General features: G+C 47.8%; 1 non-coding gene across 1 annotated transcript; it reads left to right on the top strand.

Annotated features, from left to right (window-relative positions):
* Positions 1-7,509: 7,509 nt before the first annotated feature.
* On the top strand, positions 7,510-7,646 carry LOC119948982. Its single transcript, XR_005457081.1, has one exon. It is a non-coding gene; the product is annotated as a small nucleolar RNA SNORA7 (small nucleolar RNA).
* The last annotated feature ends 388 nt before the right edge of the window (positions 7,647-8,034 follow it).

Genomic DNA, 8,034 nt, shown 5'->3' with positions numbered 1-8,034 from the left:
AGAAGCAACCTTTGGTTGGGGGGGAGGGGAGAGAAGCATCCTTTGGTGGGGGGGAGGGCACCCGCCGTCCCGTTCAGAGGTACTGTCCAACACTGGCGCGATGGAGCTAGAGCGCACGGAGTGGGAGCGCAGCCCTTCCTTCCTTGTTTCCTCCCCGCCTTCCTTCTTTCCCCCTTTCCTTCCTGCCTTTCCCCCTTCCTCCCTTCCTTCCTCTCTCTCTTCCTTCTTTCCTTCCTTCCCTCTCTCCCTTCCTTCTTTCCTTCCTTCCCTCTCTCCCTTCCTTCCCTCCTCCCTTCCTTCTTTCCTCCCTTCCTTCCCTCTCTCCCTTCCCTCCCTTCCTTCCATCCTTCCTCCCTTCCTCCCTCCCTTCCCCCTCTCCCTTCCTTCCTTCCTTCTTTCCTCCCTTCCTTCCTTCATTTCTTCCTTCCTCCCTCACTCCCTTCCTCCCTCCCTTCCCTCTCTCCCTTCCTTCCTCCCTCCCTCCGTCCCTCCCTCCCTCCCTTCCTTCCTTCCTTCCTTCCTTCCCCTTCTCTCTCCCTCCGGCTGTCCCCCGGGGTGGCGGAGAGGGGCAGAGAAGCGGGGAAAGGCCCAGAAGCAGGAAGAAGGTGGACAGCTCCGCGGCTCCGGGGCTGGGATCTGGCCGGGAGGAAGGGAATCCGGAGACCAAAATCCCTGTGGCGGGGGGGGGGGGGGGGGGGGGGGGTCGATCCCGTAAACTCCAGGGATCCGTGTGCGGCTGATTCACTGAGGGGCGCTTCCCGGGAATGGGCGAGGCCGGCGCTTTGTCGATCGCGGAGGGAAGCGGTGGCGTCACCCAGTTCTGTGACCTGACGTCAGGACTGAGTCATCGGACGGGGGGCGGGTGTGGTGACTTCAGAGGATGCGCCCCCGGGGGGTCCTCCCTCTCCTCTCGGCCCTTTGGAGTTGGGGGATTCCGGAATCTGGAGAACGGGGTCTCGCCCAGCATCTCGGGGCTCCCGGGAAACCGGCTTGTAGACCCCGGGGAGCAGCAGGGGCTTTTTCTTTCTGTGGTTGCAATACTGCCGAGATGGGAAATTAATGATTAATTATTCATAACTGTGGTATTTGTTAAGCGCTTACCATGTGCCAAGCACTATACTAAGCGCTGGGCTGGAGACAAGCAAATCGGGTTGGACATGGTCCCTGTTCCTCTTCAGTCTCAATCTCCATTTTACAGATAGGGCAACTGAGGCCCAGAGAAGTGAAGTGATTTGCCCAAGGCCACACAGCAGGCAAGCGGTGGATCCGGGATTAGAACTCATGACCTTCTGACTCCCGGGCCCATGCTCTATCCACTACGCCATTATTGTCCCTCCTTGGCATTAGTAGGGAGATTCATTCATTTGTTCATTCAATTGTATTTATTGAGCCCTTACTGTGTGCAGAGCACTGTACTAAGCGCTTGGAAAGTACAATTCATCAACACGTAATCCCCGCCCACGATGGGCTCATGGAGAGATGGTTCTTTGCCAAAGGAAAAGGAGTCAACCCATCAATCCATGGTAATTATTGAGTGCGTACCGTGGACTAGGTGCTCGGGAGGGTACCATGAAGTAATAATGATAATAACAATGATGGTATGTGTTAAGAGCTTACTAGGTGCCAGGCACTGTACTAAGCGCTGGGGTGGGTACAAACAAATCGGGTTGGACACAGGCCCTGTCCCATGTGGGGCTCACAATCTCAGCACCCGTTTTACAGATGAGGTAACTGAGGCGCAGAGAAGTCAAATGACTTGCCCAAGGATACACAGCAGACAAGTGGCAAAATCGGGATTAGAACCCATGACCTTCTGACTCCCAGATAGAGCCTGTGCTCTATCCACTACACCATACTGCTTCTCACAAAGAGAGTCTAGGGCACAGGGCATCTAGGGCACAGAGAAGTGAAATACCACCCCCACCCTCAGTGCTAGGAGGGGTTTTATTATAGTCCAATAATCCCATTCCCAAACCTCACCAGATTCTTCCCACCCTCATGAATTCCCCAGTTCTTCCCAACCTCCTCCTGAGTCCTCTACTGTTTCCAGTCACTTTGCTGGTCCCCTAATGGACCTCCAAGCTTCACACCCAGAAGGCAGCATTCAGGAGGCAGGCCCTCAAATTCCATCCCTTCATTCAGTGCCACCTCTTCTACTATGCCTTGTCCCTGTCAGATCTGCTTTATCTGGCCAGAAGAGACTCCACTTTAAAAACATGCATTTAATAAATGATGTGTCAGAGTCACCCCCCTTTGAAGGCATGGGCCAGTGGGTTTCACTCAGCACCCCCTCCCTTCTGTTCAGGAGGGTGGTCAACTGGGCCCCTGGGCTTTGGCATCATGAGAAGCAGCACAGTCCAGCGGAAAGAGCCCGGGCCTGGGAGTCAGAGGGCCTGGGTTCTAATTCCACTTGTCTGCTGGGTGACCTTGGGCAAGTCATTTAACTTCTCTGAGCCCCAGTGCCTTCATCTGCAAAATGGGGACTTGATTCCTGTTCTCCCTCCTACTTAAACCACGAGCCCCATGTGGGAGACCTAATTATCTTGCACCTACCCTTAGCGCTTCGCACAATGCTTGGCACACAGTATACCCTTAACAAATGCCACTATTATTCTAGGGGGATCCTCACTTCCCAGCGAGCCAGAGTCCAGACAGCCACACCCAAGCCTGACAATAGAGGAAAGGCTCCCCCTGTTCTGCTGCTCTGAGTCTTGCCTGAGAGGGAGAGTGAGGGGAGAGATGACATTAATTAGGGATGGCCCTGAGGATAGTTAATAATAATAATAATATTATTAATACTGCTAATAAAAACAATACATATTTTTTGTGCTTACTATGTGTCATGCACTGTTCGAAGCATGGAGATAGATCCAGGCTAATCAGGTTGGACACAGTCCCTGTCTCACATGCGGCTCATAGTCTGAGTAGGAGGTAGAACTGCTAATCGATTCCCTATTTTACAGTTGAGGAAACTGAGGCACAGAGAGGATAAGTGACTTGCCCAAGGTCACAGAGCAGACACATGGCAGGACTGGAATTAGAATTCGGGCCCGGGCCCTTAGCAGTAAGACACGATTCCAACCTGGATGCTCCAGGTGTCTCCTCAACCCGATAATGCCTGGGGCTGTGCTTCATCAACTGGCAAGCATGCCAAATTCTGAAGGAAATAGTCTTTACTCTGCACAAAGTTACTCGACGTTTTCTTACATCCCCTTAAGAAAGCATGTTTTGACTGCATATGATTTGGGAGACTATCCATTCATTCATTCATTCATTCAATCGTATTTATTGAGCACTTATTGTGTGCAGAGCATTGTACTAAGCGCTTGGGAAGTACAATTCGGCAACAGAGACAATCCCTACCCAACAACATGCTCACAGTCTAGAAGGGGGAGACAGAAAACAAAACAAAACAAGTAGACAGGCATCAATACCATCAAAATAGATAAATAGATAGCATTATAGATATATACACATCATTAATAAAATCGAGTGATAAATATGTACAAATATACACAAGTGCTGTGGGGAGGGGAAGGGGGTAGAGCAGAGGGAGGGAGTAGGGGCAATGGGGAAGGGAGGAGGAGCAGAGGAAAAGGGGGTGCTCAGTTTGGGAACAACAGATGATGATCTAATTAGTTTGAATGCTTGAGTGAGAAGCAGCGTAGCTTAGTGGATAGAGCATGGGCCTAGGAGTCAAAGTTCCTGGTTTCTAATCCCTGCTCTGCTACTTGTCTGCTGTGTGACCTTGGACAAGTCACTTTGCTTTTCTGTGTCTCAGTTCCCTCATCTGTAAAATGAGAATTAAGACTGTGAGCCCCATGTGAGACATGGGCTGTGTCCAACCTGATTATCTTGTATCTAACCCAGTGCCTAGTAGAGTGCCTGGCACATAGTAAGTGCTTAACAAATACAACCTAAATATAAATGCATATATACATATATCTTACTGTGCACAGATACTTTGGGTAATTTTTCCTCCTAATTATTGCTTGATTCCTCTGCATTTTGCAAGGAAATAATGCATGTAAATAAGGGATTGAGGGCTGATTTTTCATTTTGAGTGCAGGGATGCAAAGAGAGCAGGGATTTTATGGAGATTAGGCCTGGAAGGGGTCAAGTTTCAAAGAGCAAACGGGTCAGAAAGTCAGCATTTTGAGTCATTTCAGCTCATTTCAGCTCAAACACCTGATATAAGCAAGGTTCAGAGTCCAGCTCAAAAAGCCTTTGTGGATTATGAATACTGTTAAACCCAGGGTGGGTTAGGAAGAGGCTAAGAAGTCCATAGCTGTCCAATCTCCACACCAGCCCAAAGGCAGAACGAGGGATTTTCTGTTCTCTCGTTGGGGACAAGTCTCTTCCTGTTGATGCTGGGGCAAATGGATCACAGAAACAGTCAGAGAATCAGCCAGATGGAAGGGAAAGCTTTGGTAGGCATGAACCCTTGGAGGGCTCCAATACAGCTGAGGGAGGAGCCAGGGTGTTTGGGAGAGGGTCTCTATATTTTATCATCATCTTCACTTTAACCCTAATTAAAACCCCAGAGATGCATCAGACCCATGTACTCTACCAAGGTGGGGAAGGCTAGGCAGGAAGGGTCTGATTTATTTTCCCCCCTCCTCAGGTAGGCTGCTGTAGATCTTGATGTGTTCTTGCTACTTAAAGGGGGTGTGTGGAGTTTTGTGGAACAAAAACTAGGAAAGTGTGTGGGCTGATGGCAATTGATTTATTTTCTCTTAATTTTCCAGATCATTTATTCTCCTTATAAACCTGAAGTTTCTCATTTCCCTGAGACTCTTGAATCTCTGCAGTACATCGATCACTCAGTGGTATTAAGTGCTTATGCTGTGCAGAACACTTAACTAAATACTTGGGGGAGTTCAATGGAGTTAGTAGACATAATCAATGCCCTCAAGGGATTTACAGTCTAGTGTCCCTTGCCATTCGAATGGTAGAGTTTACTCCACCATGGCAATAATGTTTCTAAGGGTCCCCTCTCAGAGCTTATAAAGAGAAACACAATGAGTTTATGGGGCAATGATGATGTTTCTGCACAGAGGAAGCACTCAATAAATATGTTTGAATGAACAAATGAATGGATGTTTGCAAGGATGATGATCTCTGAACTGGAAATAGAGTGGCTAGGCACTATCCTGTCCCTGGTGTGTCACTGACTGAGATCCCTCTAAACTGTAAGTTCTTTGTGGGCAGGGAAAGTGTCTACCATCTACCTCTGTTTATTGTACTCTCACAAGTGTTTAGTACAGCACTCCGCACAAAGTGATCAATAAATACCATCAATTGATTGGTCCATCCATGGTGTAAAATGGGGGCAGGGGGAATCAAACCTCCCTCTTCCCTCCCAAGAGTCCTGTTAGGTAAATGTTCCATGAGTTTTCTTTGGAAGAAAGGCATCATTCAAATGCTACCTATGAAACATCATACCTGTTATGTTTGCGTCAGGCTGGTCCCAGATTTCCAAATGAAATGCTTTAAAGAAAGGGGAGTTATCATTTCACCACTAGGTGTCTCAATAGATAAACTATAAACCAAAATCAAAGGAGCAGAGGTTTGCTTGTCAATCCTACAACTAATTGCCTTTGGCATTTTTTCCTTCCTTTCACAAGTGACTTTGGGCAAGTCACTTAACTTCTCTGTGCCTTAGTTCCCTCATCTGGAAAATGGGGATGAAGACTGTGAGCCCCCCGTGGGACAACCTGATCACCTTTTAACCTCCCCAGCGCTTAGAACAGTGCTTTGCACATAGTAAGCGCTTAACAAATGCCATCATTATTAAGTAGGAATCCCTATGAATCATCTCCCTAAACTGTAATCAGAAGACAAGTAGCAAGTAGCCAGAGAGCTACACGTTGTGTTGGAAGAAACTGATCTAGAGCCTGAAAAGACTTGCTTGCTGAGTTTATTGTACAGGAATAGAAAGTCTGTATATTGCCTATTACAGTCACAGGACCGCCAGTGCTGATCAACTGCTTCTAAAACCTGTTTCAACCTTGCGTTTCAGTAGGAGCAGTAGGAGTAGAGTTTGGATCCTTAACTCCATCCCTAACCCGTTGGCAAGATGCTCCGTTCCCGAGAGGCCCGCCCGCCCGCCATCACACCGCGTGGCCCCTGCTGCTCCCGGAAGGCTCCTCTCCTCCGAGCGCCGCCATAGACGCCCCCTGCTTCCACCCCCACCCACTTAAGCGACCTTCCTTATAGTGCCCCCCAACTTCCCGGTCTGGTCCGCCATAGACTCCCCCTTCCCCCCCCCCCCCCGGGAAAAAGGCCCTTGTTATCACCAAGTTACATTAACGACAACCTCATTCGCACCTACTCAGCCTTCCTGTCCCACCATCGACACCCGGCTCACCTCCTCCCCCGGGCCTAAAATGCCCTCCCTCTGCCCATCCGCCAAGCTAGCGCTCTTCCTCCCTTCAAGGCCCTACTGAGAGCTCATATCCTCCAGGAGGCCTTCCCAGACTGAGCCCCTTCCTTCCTCTCCCCCTCGTCCCCCTCTCCATCCCCCGCATCTTACCTCCTTCCCTTCCCCACAGCACCTGTATATATGTATATATGTTTGTACATATTTATTACTCTATTTATTTACTTGTTTTACTTGTACCTATCTATTCTATTTTATTTTGTTAGTATGTTTGCTTTTGTTCTCTGTCTCCCCCTTCTAGACTGTAAGCCCACTGTTGGGTAGGGACTGTCTCTATATGTTGCCAGCTTGTACTTCCCAAGCGCTTAGTACAGTGCTCTGCACACAGTAAGCGCTCAATAAATATGATTGATTGATTGATTGATTACATTCTCCGTATCTCTGGTTCATCACCCCCTTATTAAAGGCTACGTGCCTTGCCTTTTCCTTCTCTATGAGTTATTTGGAAATTGTGGAAAAGGTTAGGTAGGCAGAATAAATAATTCCATTTCTTGACAGAAACACACACTTGCATGAAACCCATGAGAATACAAAAGACAGAAATACAAGCATTTGGATAGAGGTATTCACAAGTGGTGCCTGAAGTGTTTGGAGTGATTGCAGTCATGCTGAGTCACGCAGCTTGCCAAACTGCCAAATCAATTCTCAGCTCTGCGAGAATCTGGCTCAGGGATAAAGCTGAACCTTAAATGTCAGTACTGTCCCCTTTTCTGACAAGCCTAATCGAGTGGTCAAAAGGCATGAATGACACTTTAAGAGGTACACTCAGCATCTGATGGCAGGAGTAAATCTTCAGACATGAGGCTGGAAACTTCACTGGCATTAAAGATTTTCTCAGTACAACTCTAATTTTCCAAATGAGACAGGCAAAAGAAAACAGATTCTCCATCCCAATACAATTGCATTAAGGTGAACTGAAAACAGCCCTTGAAAAGAAATTAGGCCAGATAATGCTCTAAGGACTTGCTGATGCAGCCTAAAAAGTAGATAGTATTTTGGTCAACAATTAGGAAATGGCAGGTATTAACAGACTGCACTGCTATATAGCAGTAGTGGTAGTAGTAGAACCCCTCTCAGGGTCGCAACTGGTGACTTTCCAGTATTCTACCAGTCTCAGCTAAGGGAGGGAGAGTCCAGCAGAGGCCTACCCATTCCATTCCTAGCTTGGGCAGTAGCTAGTGAGTGGAAGGCAACTGCAACAAATCAAAACTCACCTGTGTTAGGCAGCAGCGGCATGCAATAAGGAGAGTTGAGGATGAAGACTCAAGTTGACTGAGTGGAAGAAGGCAATGGTAAGCCACTTCCAGATTTTTACCAAGAAAACTCTGTGGATGCATTACCAGAACCATTGGAGATGGACAGTGGGGTGTTCTGCGAGAGATGTGTCCATGGAGTCGCTATGGGTCGGAGATGAGTCGACAGCATAAGACAAGTGGTAATAGAAGTAATAGTAGTAATAGAATTTATTAAACTTACTGTGTGCAGAGCATTGTACTAAAAACTGGGAAAGAATACACAGGTGGGAATTAGAGATGGGATGGTTCAGTTTTAACCAATCCAAGATGGCATCTTATCAATCAATCATATTAATT

Source organism: Tachyglossus aculeatus, chromosome X3 (assembly GCF_015852505.1).
Source record: "Tachyglossus aculeatus isolate mTacAcu1 chromosome X3, mTacAcu1.pri, whole genome shotgun sequence".
In the NCBI taxonomy this organism is placed as follows: Eukaryota; Metazoa; Chordata; class Mammalia; order Monotremata; family Tachyglossidae; genus Tachyglossus; species Tachyglossus aculeatus.
The sequence above is the reverse complement of the archived record's forward strand: the minus strand, read 5'-3'. Positions and strand labels throughout refer to the sequence as shown.